Genomic DNA, 20,855 nt, shown 5'->3' with positions numbered 1-20,855 from the left:
ACTCCCGAACTGCCTCCAATCTCGCCCGCACGGCAATGGGAAAATTCCGGCCTATGCCTCTATTAATAAAGCCAAGTATCCCGTGTGCTTTTTTAAAAGCCTTTTCAACTTGTCCTGCCACTTTCAAAGATTTGTCTCCGTACACCCCCAGGACTCTCTGTTCCTGCACCCTCCTTTAAAATTGTACCATTTAGTTTATATTGGCTCTCCTCATTCTTCCTTCCAAAATGAGTCACTTCTCACTTCTCTGTGTTACATTTGATCTGCCATGTGTTTGCCCATTTCACCAGTCTGTCTATATCCTCCTATATCTGTTACGATCCTCCTAATTGTTTACTATTTCTGAGTTTCGTGTCATCTACAAACTTTGAAATGATCTTCTGTATACCCAAGTCCTTAATGTATATCAAAAAAGAACAGTGGCCCTAATACTGACCTCTGGGGAACACCCAGTGCTGGATTAAGGCTGTGAAGGGCCTAAGACTAACAGGAGGGAAGGTCCTATATATGTACTATATATTGCATACGATTCATAAAATCATCAAACAAATATAATTGTATATTTATCCAGATTTAACAACTAACAAAAATCAAAGCTATGTACATTAAAAAAACAGCATACAATTCAAACAGAGAATGGTTTCTTCCTGGCTTTAAACTGTGATATTGAACAAAAAATTCTCTGAATACTTATTTTCAAACAAAGACTGGTAAATTCCTGGCTTTGACTGTGGCAAACAAATTACAAAAATTAAAGCTATGTACGTTAAAAAAGAAGCAAAAACAGCTTACTGTTCAAGCAGAGATTGGTTTCTTCCTTGCTTAAACTGCGATATGAAGCAAAATATTCTCTGACTACGTCTCTTCAAACAAAGATTATTTGTTTCCTGGCCTTAGATGCGGCAAAGTCAGGAATAATATCATCAAAATTTAAAGGCCTGACAATTTTGCTCTCACTGCTCAAAAGAGACAAAGCAGCGAGAGGCTCCTGATTCATGGTGGATCGTTAAACATTTTTATCCTTTTGAGAAGAGAGAAGGAATGTTCTCCACTACAATTAGTGACCATTAATGACAAATACAGCCGTAATGCAGTTTGTACATTTGGGAAACATTCCGTCAATTAGATTCAATGATTACACGGTACATCCAAATAGACCTACTCTCATCCTCTTTTCTTTCTATATTTGAGAAGGTTGAAAATTCAACAAATTGGAGAAAATCTGTAGTAAAATCTACGGGGAGATCATCTGGATATTTCTGACATAAGCGTCTGATACCTTCATTGACTTGGGAGCTTGACATATTATGTGAACAATTTGCAAGGACACTAAAGGTCTTGTCAATATCGGCATAGGCCTTGATTCGATATTGTAATGCACTCTTCAGTTTGTCAATGATAGTGAGGAATGTATTAACTCTGAAGGTTTCCTTGTCACTGAATGTGTGTGAAGTTACTCATTACATGTCTTTTGCCTTTTGCAGCGTTTGGCTGATTTATACTCCTGGTTCGCTGTCGTTGCAACCCCCCGAGCCTCGTACTCATCAAAACTGCCCCGCATTTGTTGAAAAACAGTTCCAAGACTCCTCAGTAAGTTTACAGTAGTGAAAAGGTCAATTTGGGCACTTTGACAACTTAGATTGCATCTGTTGAATGGTTGAAGTATATCACTCCAGACTTCACACAAAATACCAGTCTCCAAGTTATGCAGTGCATCTCTCAGTATTTTTGCATCTTTTCTTGTTGTTGGCTTCTGAGATTCATCGTCTTTGATTCTCGCTCAGCACTCAAGGATGTTGCAATATCCCAGAATGAGTGCCTTCACAGCTTCAGCATTGGCACTCCACCATGTCCCGGAGAGTGATTTGGGCACTAGACATCCCTTTGGTAGTGAATCTGTAAGAATCTTCCAACAGCTGGTTGATGCAGTGAAATAATTATATAATTCTTGGACAAATCCAAAAATTGAAACTGCTTCAACACAACAGCCCACAGCAGACTGGCCAACAAGATTTAGTGAGTGTGCTGTGCATGGTATGTAATCGACCAAAGCATTGTGCTCTTTTATCTTTGCCTGCATCCCTGAATATACCATTCATCTTGGAGGCAATTATTGTAGCTTTGGCCACGACAAAGACTGAAGTCAATACTATTTTTGGTGAGAATGTCAAATAGATATGAGGCAAGTTTCTCCCCTGTGTGGCTAGTGATGCTTATGAAGGTCATGAAACGTTCCATTGGTCTGCTGGGTAGCACATAACGCAAGATGACTGAAAGCTGATCTGCGTGTGATACATCTGGTGTTGAGTCTACAGACACTAAAAAGTACCCTGCCTCTTTGATCTCATCAACAATTGCTGATAGGGTCTTCTTTTTCAGCAGTGCAATGAATTCATCAGAAATTATCTTTGATAAATATGACGTATGGCCTTTTCCACGATTTCCATGCTCATTGCTGTGCTGAGCCAAGAAAGGGTCAAATTTAGCAATCAGTTCCATAATGCCAAGATAGTTGCCATTGTGTTTTGATCCAATAGTCTCATCTGAGCTACGGAATGGCAGACCATGCTCAGCAAGGAAAACAATGGTTTCAATTACACGTCTCAGGATATTCTTCCAATACGATCGAGCTTCCAAAAGCTGTTTTTCCACTTGAGAATCAATTCTGCCACTGACTTTCTTTCGGGCACGATATATACACACTGACAATGGATGCTGCTCACTCATTGCATGGTTATCTCTGTATGCAGTATTCTTCCAATCATTGAAGCCTTCACAGAACATGACACACTTTTTGCCTTCAGAAAACAAGTGGCAATAAAAACAGTACACTTTTTTTGTATAAGGTGAATAGATGCGCCATTCTCCTTTGCCAGTCTGTATGTTGGGCTTCACATATTCAAACATTGATTTGGTCAGATAACGATTCTGCTTCGTGTACTTATGTTTTATAACTGCAAAGTCAGAATCCAAGTTCTGGCATTCTTGTGGCCCCTTCTCAGTCCAATATTCATTGAGGTCCTTTGAAGTGATGTCCCACTTGCCTGGGTCATTAGACCCAGGCAACTGGATCTGATCTTCAGAGGATTAGGGTGAAACAACTGTATCTGCATGTTCATGTAGCCAAGATACATGAGGCAGGTCCTTGTCATCAGGTGCAGAAGATTTACTTCTGCTGGTCGTCGCTTGAATATCCTCAATAGATTTAGTGGGAGCAACAATAGTTAAGAGAGGGAGAGTTCCTCTCAGCACTGCCTCTTCACTTTGTCGTCTTTGTTCAGCCTCCTTCAGTTTTTGCCATCCTCCTTTTTCGACGTGCTGAATGATCAATACACAAGGCCCAACGTCTTAAAAACAATTTTGGAAACAGATTAACCATTTGAAGCCAGTTATAAAAATGAATGAAAATCTTACATACAAATTGACAATAATAAACTATAAAATATAATGACATACCAAAAAAAAGGATTAAAAATGGTTTGTTTGGCACACATATATGAATACCCTAACAGTAAATAATGTGTTGTCATTCTGATGATATGAGGACAAACACTGACAAGTTGATAAAATGAGGGGATGGCAAAGCCTAATCCTTACATAGTTACATGAAATGCACAATTCAAATTTAGAAAGCCAGGCTAGGAAGTATTTTAGTGAATCAGTTTTTCTAAAATTATTTCCAGCCTTGCTTTCTAAATTTAAATTGCGCATTTCATGTAACTATGTAAGGATTGAGATGACTATCTTGACTCAAGAACTTCTTGACTTGAGAACATAGGTCAGAATAACATAAGAATATAGGAAAAAGAGAGCAGCGAAGGGTCACAAGGGCTTATCGAAGCTGCCCAAAAAACAAATGCGTAATTCCAATACAGTCTTTCAGTACTAGTTTCTCGTAGGATATCTAGGGATACCTATGAGGACATACATACTCTACTAAATACTTTTGACATTTGACTTTGACATCTACATTTCCACTTTCAAAAGATAAATAAAAATTCTTCATCCTTTCATAAGCATTTACAATTATCAAACCTGATATTATTATGCATTTATCCTATGAACAGCATACATAACTTTCCGGGTGAATTTTTGGAGGATATTTATACATGTTTCAAGATTATCACAGAATTTTATACACACTTTGAGCCATAAGGAAGCAATATTTTGCACCTCTGAAGATATAATTATGCAGTTATATATGATATTGCTTAACCAACCTTGTGACAAAGATTTAGGGTTAATGATATAAAAGTGAGGGGCTAAAGTCGAGGGCCGAAAAAATATGAGGATCTAAGGCTTGTTAGTCTATGGGTTAATCCGGCCCTGGGACACAGTACACTTCCCTCCGGTCTGAAAAACAACCGTTCGCAACTACTCTCTGCTTTCTATCCCTTGGCCAATTTTTTATGCACACTGTCACTGTCCCTTTAATCCCATGGGCTTTAATTTTACTAACAAGCCTATTATGTGGTACTTTGTCAAATGCCTTTTGAAAGTTCATACACAATATCATAGTGGGACTTCATATTTGGAGGATGAGAGGGAAAATTCGTAAGGTGTAACTTTAGGAAGCTCTGCTCCCTGTCTGAAGTCCCAGTACAGGGGAGTGGGCTGGGAAGCAGTACTGACTGTACAACCTGCATTCATGCCCAGTGAGACTGCACACCAGAAATGGGCCTGGCCATGTGACCCTGCAATACTGGGAGGAGCTAGGACTGCTTTGTGACATTGCTCCTGGCTGCTGTTTGATTGGCTCCTGGCTCCCTTGTGATGTCACCTGGAGACAGTTTAATGCCCTGGTTACACACCATCAGTGGCAGTCACTGTGGGAGGAGCTGGAGTTGGCAGCTCACACTGTGGCCCCGATAATTACAGGAAGGCGGGGAGGGAGTGGGAGGACAGGACATGATTCATATTATTTGTCTCCGTTTCCTGGCTGCAGCCAGCCAGATTCAGAGGCTGGCTGACTGTCGGCAGGTAGGCCATCAGAAAGGTCAGGTGGGGGACATCAGAAAGGCTGGGGGGAGGGGTGTGCGGAGGAGATTGTAGGCTAGAGAAGTGGGAGATCGGAAAGGCGGAGTGGGGGGCAGGAGATCAGAAAGGCCGGGTGGGGGGAGATCGGAGGCTGGAAACGGGGGGAGATCAGAAAGACGGGGCGGGGAGGAAGATCGGTAAGGTCGGGGGAGATCGGATCGGTGGGGGGAGATTGGAGGCTGGATAGAGGGAGATCGAAAAGGCGAGGTGGCCGGGCAGAGTTGGGGTGGTAGATCAGAAAAACCAGTGGGGTGGGGAGATCGGAACGGCTGGTGAGGGGGAGGGAGATCATAAAGGTCAGAGGGAAATTGGAAGGTCCGGGCGGGGGGGCAATTGGAGGCCACAGCTGGGGAGCGCAGAGGAAAGAGGGTTCGATAAGACTGGGGGTGGAGGTGGAGGTGGGGGAGAGATTGGAAAGACCAAGTTGGTGGGAGATCATGGCGGGGGAACATCGTGCCTCGGGGGTGTGGGTTGGAGGGTCTGATTACGGGGGCGGGGGAGTATTCCGATTGTGGGGGGTTGGGTCAGTGGGGGAGGGGGGGAGACAGTTTTGGCCTTCTTATCTAAGGAAGAATATACTTGCTTTGGAGGCAGTGCAATGAAGGTTCACTAGATTGATTCTTGGGATGAGAGGGCTTTCTTATGATGAGAGATTGTGTAGAATGGGCCTATACCCTCTGGGTTTTAGAAGAATGAGGTGATCTCATTGAAACATACAAGATTCCGAATGGGATTGACAGGGTAGATGCTGAGAGGTTGTTTCCCCTGGCTGGAGTGTCTAGAACTAGGGGACACAGTCTCAGAGATGAGGAGGAATTTCTTCACTCAGAGGGTTGTGAATCGTTGGAATTCTCTAACCAGAGGGCTGTGGAAGCTGAGTCTCTGAATATATTCAAGGCTGAGATAGATAGATTTTTGGATTCAAGGGGGAATCAAGGGATATGGAGATTGGGTGGGAAGATGGATTTGAGGTAGAAGATCTTATTAAATGGCAGAGCAGGCTCGAGAGGCTGTATGGCCTACTCCTGCCCCTATTTCTTATGTTCTTAATCACAGGAGTGGTTTACAGGTAACTTAGATGGGCCGGGAGAAGGATCCCACTCCTCCTGGCCCACTAACAGTGCTGGAAAGGCATTTACCTGTTGGATGCAGCAGTCCTCACCTCCCTTTCCCTCCCTCCCAACCAGCGAAAAATTTAAAATGAAGGTAAAATCTGAGGCACGCAACCTCATTAAAATATTTTAAAGAGCCACCAGCTTCCTGGAACGGGTTGGTCGCCTGTCCTCAGTCCCGCCTCTGTTAAAACTGGACGTCAGCGAGTTCGTGGCGGGTTTAGTTCAATTTGAGATTTATTAAAACTTTTTAACATCACGCCTGTGGGTTAAAATTCCTCTCTGTGAGTGAGTTTAGTCCCTATAAATAGGGGAAAGGAAAGAAAAGAACAATTTAATATAAAGTAAGTAATTCAACCAAATGTCACTAAATGCAAATATATTCAAATTTAACATAATCATCATCGCAAATATAGTTCCATTGTATTCCAGTTACAGATTCTAGAATTAATATTAATCATTTTTATATTTAAAGCTTCCTGGAGTGAGCAATATCTCAGGAAGTTGGACAGAGAGAATTGAAATCATTGCCACACTAATTGACACTGGAGAAGGTTTGCTCGGTTCACAGAGCAGATCTCGTGAGACCAAGGCCTCCAGTGTCAAAGACAGGATAAAACCTCAATAATGATTGGAAAAATACGGAACTCTACAGAGGATCTCTTTGCGTCCTGGATTTTGCCAAGGTGAGAGTCTAACTAGCTACTGGTATCTGTTCAACAGCCATAAGGCTCAAACTTTGATACAGAGTACAACTCATATGCAAACCTTGCCAATATCTCACCTGAGAATGTTTAACACTTACATGTCGGGGGATTTTGATTCTGTTTTCATCCCGTGCTGTATCTGAGCTGCTGTGCTTCATTGGATAGTGTCAAGGGAGTTGTACACTGTATTGAATGCATTCTGTATCTGAATTGGCAGTGCATTGTGAACCAATTTCGAGAGAGCATTACACTGCATCTAATGCATGCTGTGCTTGACCTGCAAGTGTTTCATGGAACATTGGAGAGGGAGCTATCCCATTCTCTCCCAATTATTACTCTGATGGTCCCACCACTTGACAATCCTGATGATCCCTCCACTTACTGCCTTTGTTGCCCCTTCCTATAACAGTGATTAGACTGGATTCAGAACACAGAAAATGTTGTAATATCCCTGTTTCATTGCAACAGCATTCCCTCAAGCTGCCTCTCACTGCCAAAGCAGGTTGGAGATAACATTGCCTGACATAAAGAAAGGGAGACTTTGGAGTGCATAAAGCAAGAGGTGGACATGGGCCATTAAATAATAATAATAATAACTTTTATTTATATAGCGCCTTTAACGTAGTAAAACATCCCAAGGCGCTTCACAACAATTTTATAACACGTTAGGTATTGACCGTTGAGGGAAAAAGAGAAAAAGCGTGAGAAGGAGTTATAAAAAGAGGTTAAAGACTTGGGTCTGAAGCGGCAGCCAAAATGCGCGCGCAGATTAACAGGCAAATAAAACTAATTTAAAAAAAATTCAAATTACATTGTAAATAATACAATAAGGAGTATACAATAGTAACATCAGTATAATAAAGATTATTTATAATTAAACAAAATTAAAAAATATCATCCATAATTATAAATTATGTTAACATTAGAAAATCAGCAATTGAAGCAAATTAAATTAGCTGATTTTAAGATTCATTCCCTGGAATCTGGAAGAAACAATCACTGTCCTCAATCCTTGTGATGTCATAATTTTCTTACTTTATATTTCTCATTTGTCCTCTTGATAGGATCTGTAAAAGCTCCAGGCTCGAGCTGCCTCCGTTGACAGGGAGACGCTGATGTTTAAATCTCCCTCCAGCTGTTCCAGGCTTGCACTGCCTCAGTTGTCAGGTAGACGCTGATGTTTAAATCTACCTCCAGCTGCTCCAGGCTCAAGCTGCCTCGGTTGTCAGGGAGAAACTGACCGCAAATAGCGGGACCACAAATTGGGAGGATGGGAGGGAGAATTCACAAGGGGTAATTTTGGGAGTCTGTGCTCCTTGCCTGGGACTGGGATCGAAGACAGTACTGATTGTACATCCTGCGTTGATGCCGAGTGAGACAACACACCAGGTGCAGAGCCTGGTCATGTGACCCAGTAACACCTCGAGTGGGGGGGGACGTGGGCTGCTTTGTGACATAGATCCCGATTGGCCCCTGGCTTCTTTGGGATGTGTAATGTCCTTATTCAATGGCACAAAACCCACACGAGGCACATTCTATGGACAAGGTCACTCTATGACCTGAACCTTTATTCACAGGACCAAGAAGTGATGACCCTGCGTGGGACCTCCCTTTATATACCTGGATGACCAGGTAAGGAGTGTCTCCCACAAGTTCACCCGCTGTGGTCAAGGTGTGCATTGTTTTAGTATGTACAGTATTGCAGTGGTGTTACATAGAGGTTACATACATGACATCACCTCCCCGCCCCCCCCCAAAGTCTTATTGAAATCATAGGTTAAGTCTTTCAGGTGGTCTACGCTCCCCCGTGGCGCGCTGCAGTTGAGGCTCTGATTGTTGAGCCTTGGTGTGAGTGTCTGTCATCTGTGGTGATTCCGGCCTGTCCGGGCTGACCGCCGGGACTGTATATGCTGCTGAATGTTCTTGTTGCTCGTTCACTGGCGGTGGTGTGAGCACCATCTCATGATCTTCCTCAGGTTCCTCAGTGTCTATGCTGAACGTTTTTTTTACTTGGTCCAGATGCTTATGGCATATCTGCCCATTGTTAAGTTTAACCACGATGACCCTGTTCCCCTCTTTGTCTATTAAAGTACCCTCAAGCCATTTGGGCCCCACAGCGTGATTGAGGACAAATACGGGGTCATTTATTTCTATACATCTCCCCCTTGAATTTTGGTCATGGTACTCGTTTTGGGATGGGCGCTTGTCTTCAACTATGTCGGTCAGGACTGGGTGAATGAGGGACAACCGAGTTTTGAGTGTTCATTTCATAATGAACATGGGCGGGACCCCCATGAGCGAGTGCGGTCGGGACCTATAGACCAGCAGGAGGCACGATAGGCGGCATTGAAGGGAGGGTCCTTGAATCCCGAGCATGCCTTGTTGAATGATTTGGACTGCACGTGCCGCCTGGCCATTGGAGGCCGGCTTCAATGGTGCTGTCCTGACATGGTTGATGCCATTGCCTGACATGAACTCCCGGAATTCGTAGCTCGTGAAACATGGGCCATTATCGCTAACAAGGATGTCCGGCAAGCCGTGGGTTGCAAAGACAGCACGTAGACTCTCCACAGTGGTGGATGTTGTGCACGAATTCAAAATGATGCACTCGATCCATTTCGAGTACGCATCTACCACAATGAGAAACATTTTTCCCGTGAACGGGCCCGCATAGTCTACATGAATATGTGACCATGGCCTGGTGGGCCAGGGCCACAGGCTGAGCGGGGCCTCACTGGGGGCATTACCCAGCTGGGCACACATCGTGTACTTGCGAACATAGTGTTCCAGGTCTGAATCAATTCCCGGCCATCAAACATGTGACCGAGCAATGGCCTTCATCAGCACGATGCCTGGATGCTCGCTGGGGAGTTTCCTGATGAATGCTTCCCTGCCCTTCTGGGGCATGACTACCCAGCTGCCCCATAGTAGGCAGTCAGCTTTGTTGGAGAGCTCATCCATCCGCCTGTGAAACGGTCTGACCTCCTCAGGGCATGCTCCGTGTGGGGCGCGCAATCCCCCGTCAGGACACATTTCTTAATCAGAGATAGGAGGGGGTCTCTGTCCAGATTTTGATCTGGTGGGCTGTGATGGGGGAGCCTGCGCTGTCAAAGGCATCAACGGCCATGACCATCTCAGGGCTTTGTTCTGCTGCCCCCTCGGTGGTGGCCAGTGGAAGCCTGCTGAGTGCGTCAGCGCAACTTTCAGTGCCAGGCCGGTGACGGATGGAGTAATCATAAGCAGCCAGCGTGAGAGCTCATCGCTGTATGCGAGCTGACGCGTTGGCATTGACAGCCTTGCTGTCTGACAACAGGGATGTTAACAGCTTGTGGTCCGTTTCTAATTCGAACCTCCTGCCAAAAAGATACTGATGCATCTTTTTTACACCATAGATACATGCGAGTGCTTCCTTCTCAACCATCCCATATCCACGTTCTGCTTGAGAGAGCAACCTGGAAGCATAAGCCACAGGTTGTAGTTGGCCCTCTGCATTACTCTGCTGCAACACGCACCCAACCCCATAGGACGATGCATCACATGTCAGAACCAATTTCTTACAGGAGTCATACAAGGTCAGTAACTTATTTGAACAAAGTAGGTTCCGCGCCCGATTGAAAGCCCGTTCTTGACAGTCCCCCCAAAACCAATCACAATCCTTATGCAGGAGCATGTGAAGCGGCTCCAACAACGTGCTTAAGTTCGGCAGAAAGTTCCCGAAATAGTTCAAGAGTCCTAGAAATTAACGCAATTCCGATGTGTTGCCGGGCCTGGGCGCTCGTCGAATCGCCTCTGTTTTGGATTCGGTGGGCCGAATCCCATCTGCAGCAACCCTCCTGCCCAGGAACTCAACCTCAGGAGCCAAAAACGCACATTTAGACTTCTTGAGTCGCAGGCCTACCCGGTCTAGTCGGCGTAGCACCTCCTCCAGGTTGTGGAGGTGTTCCTCGGTGTCACGACTTGTGTTGAGGATGTCGTCCTGAAATACGATTGTTCTAGGAATGGATTTGAGCAGGCTTTCCATGTTTCTTTGAAAAATCGCGGCCGCTGATCGAATGCCAAATGGGCACCTGTTGTAAACGAACAGTCCCTTGTGCATAGTGATGGTGGTCAGTAGTTTAGATTCATCAGCCAGTTCTTGGATCATGTAGGCTGAAGTGAGATCCAACTTGGTAAACAGCTTGCTGCCTGCCAGCGTGGCAAAAAGATCCTCCACTCTCGGGAGTGGGTATTGGTCTTATAGGGACACCCGATTGATAGTGGCCTTGTAGTCGCCACAGATCCTGACAGAACCATCCGCTTTTAGGATGGGAACGATGGGGCTCGCCCAGTCATTAAATTTAACGGGCGAGATGATGCCCTCTCTCAGCAAACGGTCCAATTCACTCTCAATTTTCTCCCGCATCACATACGGCACCGCTCTGGCTTTGTGGTGCACTGGTCTGGCGTCCGGGGTGATTCATCTCACTACTTTGGTACCTTTGAATGTCCCGACGCCAGGTTGGAATATTGATTCAAATTGTTGTAGGACTTGTGAGCACGAACTTCGCTCCACAGATGACATGGCGTGCACATTCCCCCATTTCCAGTTCATCTCAGCTAACCAGCTCCTCCCCAACAGTGCGGGACCATTGCCCGGGACAATCCAGAGCGGCAGCCAGTTCACTGATCCATTGTGTGTGACAGCCAACATTGCACTGCCTAGTACTGGAATGATTTCTTTGGTATACGTCCGTAGTTGTGTCTCAATGCGTTCTAGTTTGGGTCTACTGGCTTTGAGTGGCCATAGCTTTTCGAATTGTTGAATGTTCATGAGTGACTGGCTGGCCCCCGTGTCCTGCTCCATGCGTACAGGGATGCCGTTTAATAAAACCTTCATCATCATTGGTGGCGTTTTGGTATATGAGCTGTGAATGTTTGCCACATGAACCCGCTGAACTTCAGCATCCATTGATTTGCCCCAAGAGCCATCCTGCCTCACAGACCCTTCTTCTGGTCTATCCGCCTCTTAAATGAGCCTGGTTATAGGCTTCCTGCACATTCAAGTTAAATGGCCACTGAGTTTTCAATTTCTGCAGACAAATTGTTGAAACCTGCAAGTCCTGGCAGAGTGTTTGCCCCCACACCTCCAGCATGAGCTGAGATTCCCATTATTGTGAACAAAGGAGCTATGGCCCAGCATTCCTCGCTGATTCTCCCTTTGACTGCTCTTGAGTACCCTGTTCGTTTGTGTCAATGGCCCCATCCCGGACCGCATTGTCCACTGTGATGTCGTAAGTGTCCATTCAGCCTGCCATTGTCTCTGTTGAAAACCGACTCTGGGGTCTATTGCTGCCTGGGGTGTGTCGAACTGCCCTTGCCTGCCTGCGGGGCTCTGAGTCGCGTTTATGATATTGACTCCCTGATCCCCCGCCGTGTTGGAGGCAGAATTGCGCGCGTATATTATTTTGCTTTCCTCCTCCCCCGCCATGAAAGTCTGAGCCATCAACGCCGCCGCTTCCAAATCAAGTCCTTGGTCTCAATTAACTTTCGGAAAATCCCCGCATGACCGATGCCCTCAATAAAGAAGTCCCTTAACATCTCCTCCCTGCAGGCGTATGTGAACTTACAGAGGCTGGCCAAACGCCGGAGGTCCGCAACGAAGTCCGGTAAGCTCTGTCCTTCACGACGTCGGTGGGTCTAGAATCTGTGTCGGGCTATGTGTATACTGCTCGCCGGTTTGAGGTGCTCACCGATTAGTTTGCTGAGCTCTTCAAAAGTTTTGTCCGTCGGCTTTTCGGGTGCTAGTAGGTCCTTCATGAGCGTGTAAGTCTGAGGTCTGCAGCTGATCAGCAGATGGGCCCTTCGCTTGTCAGCCGCTGCATCTCCCAGCCATTCTTTCGTGACAAAGCTTTGCTGGAGCCTCTCAATGAAATCATCCCAGTCCTCACCAACACAGTACCATTCCTCTGTGCTACCGGTGGCCATTCTCGTGGGTCGTTGATTCCCGTTTCTCGTCACCAATGTAATGTCCTTACTCAATGGCACAAAACCCACATGAGGCACATTCATTGGTCAAGGTCACTCTATGACCTGAACCTTTATTTACAGGATCAAGAAGTGATGACTCTGCGTGGGACCTCCCTTTATATACCTGGGTGACCAGGTGAAGAGTGTCTCCCACAAGTTCACCCCCTGTGGCCAAGGTGTGCATTGCTTAACTATATACAGTATTGCAGTGGTGTTACATAGAGGTTACATACATGACAGGATGTTACCTGGAGGCAGGTGTTAGCCTCTGGTTGGACATCAGGGCCGTGAATTCGGCAACAGTGGCGAGACCGGTGTGGCCGGCATTGGTGGTGTGTGGGGAACACGCTCCGGGCTCCATCCCGCCCTCTCAACACAATCTTCCCTTGATGGGGCTTGTTAAGCCTGCCCTGTGAGGTTCCCAGTCACTTAACAGGACCCATCATCAACCAGTTTCCTTAAAGAGACCATGTCCAACCGTATTTGACAGTTCTTCTGTCAGTGTTCTACAGCATTGAGGTGCTGCAAACATTGAAATCACTGCACAAAGATGCATGGCTGCACCCAGGCTCTCCCATGACTCCTTCCAGATACTTATGGAGGGAGTGACAGCACGGAGGGAGGTTCCCTTCTATTCCAATAGACACCAATACAGCCTGGTTTCACATTGTACAGGAGGGCACAAGCAGGGATGTCGTGAGAAGGACCAGGCTGTAGTGGCACAAACCTTTCAATGATCTCAGTGGATCACAAAACTTTATTGCAATGCCACACTGAACCTCATCCTGCAGTACCGCTCATCACACCCCAATCACTCTGCATTCCCTGCATTACTCCTGCACATCCTTACTCACACCAACTGACCTTGTACCTCCATCCATCCCTCTCTATCTACATTCTCACTTCCCCATCCCTCGAGCCACCCTTCACACTCACACTCATCCTAGTGCAATCATAGAAACATAGAAACATAGAAATTTACAGCACAGAAGGAGGCCATTCCGGCCCATCGTGTCCACATCAGCTGTAAAGTGCTGCACGGCCCTTGGTCAGCAGCCCTGAAGGTTACATATAAAACTATGAACAATGATGGAAAGGCAAAGAGCACTCAGCCCAACCAGTCCGCCTCACATAACTGTGACATCCCATATATGAAACATTCTACACTCCATCCTAACCAGAGCCATGTGATCTCCTAGGAGAGGCAAAAAACAGATAAAAACCCCAGACCAATTTAGGGAGAAAAAAATATGGGAAAATTCTTCTCCGACTCATCCAGGCAATTGAAATTAGTTCAGGAGATCACCCTGGCCATATTTGATTCACTGCAGAACTTACCATTATATCTGCACCATCCAATAAAAGGTCATCTAGTTTAATCCCAATTACCAGCTCTAGGTCCGTAACCCTGCAGGTTACTACACTTTAAGTGCCCATCCAAACATCTCTTAAAAGTGGTGAAGGTTTCTGCATCCACCACTCTTCCAGGCAGCGAGTTTCAGACCCCCACAACCCTCTGCGTAAAGAAACCCCTCCCTCAAATCTCCTCTAAACCTTCCACCAACCACCTTAAAACTATGCCCCCTCATAATAGACTCCTCCACCAATGGAACTGGGTCCTTACTATCCACTACGTCCAGGCCCCTCAATATTTTGTGCATCTCAATGAGGTCTCCTCTCAGCCTTCTCTGTTCCAATGAGAACAAATCCAGCCTACCCAATCTGTCCTCATAACTAAGATTCTCCATTCCAGACTGCATCCTAGTAAATCTCCTCTGCATCCTCTCTAGTGCAATCACATTCTTCGTATAATACAGCGACCAGAACTGCACGCACTACTCCAGCTGTGGCTGAACCAAAGTATTATACAATTTAAGCATAACCTCCCTGCTCTTATATTCTATGCCTTGGTCAATAAAGGCAAGCATTCCATATGCCTTCTTAACCACCTTATCCACCTGGTCTGCTACTTTCAGGGATCTGTGGACAAGCACTCGAAGGTCCCTTTGTTCATCTACACTATTAAGTGGCCTACTGCTTAATATGTATAACCTTTCCTTATTAGCCCTCCCAAAGTACATCACCTCACACTTCTCTGAATCAAATTCCATTTGCCACTGCTCTGCCCACTGACCAATAGATTGATATCCTCCTGCAGCCCATGACTTTCCTCTTCATTATGAACCACACAGCCATTGTTAGAGTCGTCTGTAAACTTCTTAATCATACTCCCTATATTCAAATTTAAATTGTTGATATATACCACAAAAAGCAAGGGATCCAGTACTGAGCCCTGCGGAACCTCACTGAAAACATCCTTCCAGTCACAAAAACATCCATCAATCATTACCCTTTGCTTCCTACCTCCAAGTCAATTTTGGATCCAACTTGCCACTTTGCTCTGGATCCCATGGGCTTTAACCTTCATGACCAGTCTACCATGTAGGATCTTATCAAAAGCTTTGCTAAAGTCCATATACACTACATCATACGCACTACCCTCATCAACCCACTTGGTTACCTCCTCAAAAATTCAATCAGGTTAGCCAAATACGATCTTCCCTTAACAAATCCATGCTGACTGTCCCTAATTAATCCTTGCCTTTCGAAATGTAGATTTATCCCGTCTTTCAGGATTTTTTCCAATAATTTTCCCACCACTGAGTTTCGGTTGACAGGCCTGTAATTACTCGGCCTATCCCTTTCTCCCTTCTTAAACAAGGGTACTACATTAGCAGTCCTCCAGTCCTCCGGCACCATGCCCAAATCCAAAGAGGACTGGAAAATGATGGTCAATCATACCAACTAATAATGCACTTGGATATTTTAGTCAATGTTAATGTAGAGTTTCTGCTAATGTATTGTCAAACATTGAAAACTTTATTTTGAACACTTTGTGTTCTTTTACAGAATTATGTGCACCTTTGGAAGTGGCTTGGTGTATTGTAGTGAATAGTCAGATGGAATGGTACACCCAGCAATGGTGATAAGTGTGAAAGAAATGAATTGGGCATTGCAGGGTTGCTTTATGGTGCTGGTGTGGGGTGGTGCCAACCTTGCGCATCATGTGGCAGCCAGGGTGAGCAACGTCAAGTAAATTTGGCCATGATGAGGCCATCCCTGGTCTCTCGGACAGCAATATGGTCAGGTGCTGATGCCCTGTGTCCTGTGCAGCATCAGGTGACTGCGGAGAAAGTTGGTGTTGGTGGTGATGTTGATGTGTTTAGTAATATTGGTGTTGGGGCTGATCATGGTGGGATTCTGAGGACCAAGTTAAGAATTTTTCAAGGGCACCGATGCTGCTGGCATAGATGGCAGGTGAGGTTGAGATGACAGAAGCGATCTGCCAGTGGTGAGAGAGGTTGCTCCAAGGACGTGACAGTGAATAGAGAGTTCACTGCAAACACTTCCAAACTGCATACAACTCAAAAGTTTCTTCCAAATCGTGAAGGCTTCAGCTGTGAAATGGTAGCTTTTATACCACTTCTGCAGTTGTCAACTAGCCAAAGCAATGGAGAGTCACTGGGAACCAGACTCCACTTACCAGGCGTGAAACCCGAGGGATGGCAAACTCGTTGAAAACTTGGTAAAATGGCAGTGCCTGGGTAAAATGCTTTTAAATATCTTTAACTTACCTCTTAAGCATCTTAACTGACTGGCCCGCTGCTTGGTGTCGGGTCTGTAATCCGCAGGCAGACCTGACAGTTGAGAAACTGACACAGAGGCAGGTTCAGAGGGGGGTTCTGACATGCTGTCAATCAGGGCCATTTTGACACTGGGCCTGCCTCCAAACCCACACTCGCAGCGCTGGGAAGATTCCAGCCCATCAGTGGGAGGAGCTGAAGTTGGCAGCTTACACTGTATATGAGTTTAGTCGTTATAAAGAGGGAAAAGGAAAGAAAGGAACAATTTAATTGTAAAATAAGGAATACAACCAAATGTCATTAATTGCAAATATATTCAAATTAAGTATAGGGCAAGGATTTTCTGGAGCAGGACATCTGCATGCCTGGTTACTCAAACCTTGTTTGCCCTGTAAGTTGCTGGAAGTGTGAGATGATAATGGAGCGATGCCATTTTCACGAAGCGAACAGCTGAGTAAATCGTCCAGCAACTTGTGGCAATTCACAATTCATGGGATCTCTCTTCGCCACATTTACACATTAATAACTGCCAGGGCCATTAAACTTGCCATTATTTTGACAGCAAATTCTGGCTCAATGAGCCTATAATGAGATTAAAAAAAAAACAGAAAATGCTGGAAATCTCAGCGGTTCAGGCAGCATCTGTGGAGAGAAAAACAGAGTTAACGTTTCCGGTCAACGACCCTTCGTTAGAACTGGCGATTGTTCAAAAAGAACACATTCTTAAGGAGCACTGAAAGGGGGAGGGGAAGAAAGAACAAAAAGGAAGGTCTGTGATAGGGTTAAAGGCAGGAGAGATTAGAGAAGCCAAAAGGGATGATGGGCTGAATTGAAATGGCAATGTCAGAAGTTAGAAAAAGGTTAGTCAAGATAGGGTGTGAACCGTGGCATAATATCAAAGAGAAAAAAAACATAAGCTTGGGGCGGGCGGTGGGGGGGCGGGGGGGGGGAGTGGCGGGGGGGAAGAGAGCCAAACATGGGCAGAAGTTATGGTCTGAAATTGTTGGACTCGATGTTGAGTCCAGAAGGCTGTAAAGTGCCGAAACAAAAGATGAGGTGTTGCTCCTCGAGCTTGCGTTGAGTTTCATTGGACCAGTGTAGGAACCTATAATGAGGCTAAATTGAATGGGATGTACGTGGTTGATTTTATTTCTATTCAAGCGAACTCACAGCTCAAATCACATGAGGGATTCGGTGCCAAACATAACCAGATAGCTCCAGTGGTCTTACACCATAAAGCAAGTATTTCTTGAGGTCCTACCTCAGTGAGCTTTTCAGCATCATTCTGATCACTGAAGGCATACTGAATTCTGCTACATGCTCTTTTCGTAGCAAGGGAAAAACATGGACTAAAAGAATTTCAGACTTATGCAATCGCTAATCTCATAATAACACAGTTACTTCAATCCAAGGAGACAGCCAGGGATGAGCTTACCACTAAACAATACACTAGCTCACTCCGATTTCAGGAGCTTGATTCAAAATAAGAAAGGTGAATCCTCTGATTTTACCTGAGCAATTCATTACTATTGTACCCAACACCTCTTTCATGTAAGACAGTAATTCAGTCTCTATTTAAGATGGACATAAACAACTGAAGCTCATTCACACAGTTAACAATTGCGCTGGAGTTAAACTCATATCAGTCACAACCACTACATCACCAGAGGCCAAAACATGAAGGTGCTGAAGGATTTTGTAACACAGCCCATATGCTGCGCTTTTCCTTGGCAAGCAAGCAAAACTAGAAAAGTCAAGTCCTTGGGAATAGATGAGAAACAGCCTAATTTAAGTCCCCTTAGTGATGAGATTATAGTTCATTTTCATACCTGAAATTCCACAAAGCATAAAGGTAAAGGAAGTATCAAACAGTAAATCAGCTATGTATTTGGGTGAGTTTCAAGTCAGTGAAAAATTTGAAAACAAAAATGTCTTCTAATTAGTGAAGGTTCCAAAGAAGTCAATCTCAAAAATGCATTTCACAGTCTGTTATCTCAGCTGGATTTGTTTGGTTATGTGTGATATTTCATAGGGTATGTCTCTTTCATCCTCTGCATTGTCACCCACAGAATTCCTCAAGAATCTATCCTCAGTATGCTTCTCTTCTGCTTGACAATTTAAATTTAATTTTTTATATGTTTTAAAACTCTAATGCTGGTAAAAGTAAGCTATGAGCCTGCTTTTACCAGGTGCAAAAGTTTGAAGGACATTCGTTGGGCATGAGTTGGGCAAATAGGATGTCCTTCTCCCGGTGATGCGGAGGACCTGCCAAGAGAGATCGGAAAAGTCGGTTTTCAGTGCATGCGCATCGTGCCACAAAAAACGGCTTTTGAGAGGCCTCGCCGGGTCTGTGCACACTCCGTGCACACTGGAAAACACTAGGCTGGAATTTTCGGCCCATTAAAAACATTTCAAAAAATAAAATATTTTCTAAAACATTTAATTTAAATCACATTTAACTTACATTTGCGTGCTGTTGACACCCAAGTGACTCTTCTCTTATTCATTAGATACCTCCATGTTGTCACAAATTGCTTTTTCTGATATGAAATCCTGGATTAGCCACAACTTCCTCAAGCCCAATGTTGGGAGAATTAATCCATTGCTTTAGGTCTCAGCCACAGATTCTATTCCCTGCACAATGAACCCATCAGCTCCCTGGTCATTCTCTCAGGCTGAACCAGATTGTTCATAATCTTAACATTATTTTTGACCCCAAGTTGAGCTTTAAACCTTACTTCACTGGGATCGCTTACATCTACCTCTGCACATTGCCAGCCTTCATCCCTCTGCCCCAGAAATCCTTTGTCACTTAAAAACTTGACTGCTCCAATTCCGTCCTCCATGTCCTTCTATTCTCTGCCCTTCATTACTCCAACTTGTCCAAAACTCTGCTGCTTATGTTTTGTTCCGTACCAAGTCTATTCACCCATTCTCTGCCCCTCGCTGGGCTCCACTGGTTCCTCGACCCTCAATGTATTAAATGTAAAATCTTTATCCTTGCTTTTAAATCCCGCCCCAGCCTTGCCCCTCCCTCTCTCTCGCTCTCCGTTCCACCATAACTTCTCGGATTCTGACCACCTTTTCATCCCCTCTACTCTTCGCCACAAGTACTGGTGTAGCCTTGAATTGCATCAGTCCTGCTCTCTGGAATTCTCTCCCTGGATCCCCTTGCCTCGCCACTTCTCGTATTGTTTTCAAAAATCTTCTCAAACCCCAAACCTAAGCCTCCTACCCACTTCTTAATCTTTCTCTTCCTGGCTGCGTGCTAATTCTCAATCCCTATCTGTGAAGTAGCTTGGGACAATTTCTACATTGAAGGTGTTTACATAGAAACATAGAAACATAGAAAATAGGTGCAGGAGTAGGCCATTCGGCCCTTCTAGCCTGCACCGCCATTCAATGAGTTCATGGCTGAACATGCAACTTCAGTACCCCATTCCTGCTTTCTCACCATACCCCTTGATTCCCCTAGTAGTAAGGACTTCATCTAACTCCTTTTATATAAAATCATGTCGTTCTTGGTATCCAGATGTCATAATTTGTTTATTTAACACTGTTTATTATCCAGTTTTAGATCCATTCTCCCATCATCACCTAGATTTGTTTGTAAGACCGTGGAGTTAGATTTTTGCTTGGGTACATTCCCTAAACTTGAACAGAATCAAATTCGATCAGTAATTAATGGCCCAGAAATTGCGGTCGGAGGCTTCCTGTGAGCGGATGCCTTCGATGCAAAAAAGTTCCGAAAATGTACTATTACATTATTATTATAATAAGAACATTATAAATAGGAGCAGGAGTAGAGCATTTGGCCCCTCGAGTCTGCTTCGCCATTCAATAAGATCATGGCTGATCTGACCTTGAGCTCAGCTCCACTTCCCTGCCCGCTCTCCATAACCCTTCACTCCCTTATCACTCAAAAAGAGCCTTCACAGCTCTCTGGGGCAGAGAATTCCACAGATTTACGACTCTCTGAGAGAAGAAATTTCTCCTCATTTCAGTTCTAAATGGGCGACCCCTTATTCTGAAACTATGCCCCATAGTTCTAAATTCCCCCACGAGGGGAAATATTCTTTCTGCATCTACCTTGTTGAGCACCCTTGTGGTCCCAAAGCGTTCATTAATTAGCTGCTGACAAAACAGCTTAGCGGCCGTGTAACTACCCCTGGCTACTGGTCCTCGGGAGGGGGGTTGGTGGTGGGCCCTGTGCTGGATCGCCAGGCTGATTGCGCTCCCCTTTGTCCTCGCCTGCGTCCTCTTCCGCCTCTTCCTTCTCTTCATTCTCGCCGACTGGTTCTTCTGTCTCTCCTCCTTCTGGAGGTGGACCTGCAGCCCGATCTGGCATT

General features: G+C 45.0%; 1 protein-coding gene across 3 annotated transcripts in view; it reads right to left on the bottom strand.

Annotated features, from left to right (window-relative positions):
- Positions 1–620: 620 nt before the first annotated feature.
- The window catches only part of LOC139280076 (uncharacterized), a 161,031-nt gene continuing 140,796 nt past the window's right edge, over positions 621–20,855 (bottom strand). For all 3 annotated transcript variants that reach the window (XR_011596612.1, XR_011596613.1, XR_011596614.1), the window contains one exon: positions 621–3,347. The gene's annotated coding sequence lies outside the window, so the exon portion shown is untranslated. The remainder of the gene's footprint in view (positions 3,348–20,855) is intronic.

This window comes from Pristiophorus japonicus, chromosome 14 (genome assembly GCF_044704955.1).
Source record: "Pristiophorus japonicus isolate sPriJap1 chromosome 14, sPriJap1.hap1, whole genome shotgun sequence".
NCBI lineage: Eukaryota > Metazoa > Chordata > Chondrichthyes > Pristiophoridae > Pristiophorus > Pristiophorus japonicus.
Note: the sequence above shows the minus strand (reverse complement) of the source record. Positions and strands in the feature narration are given on the sequence as shown.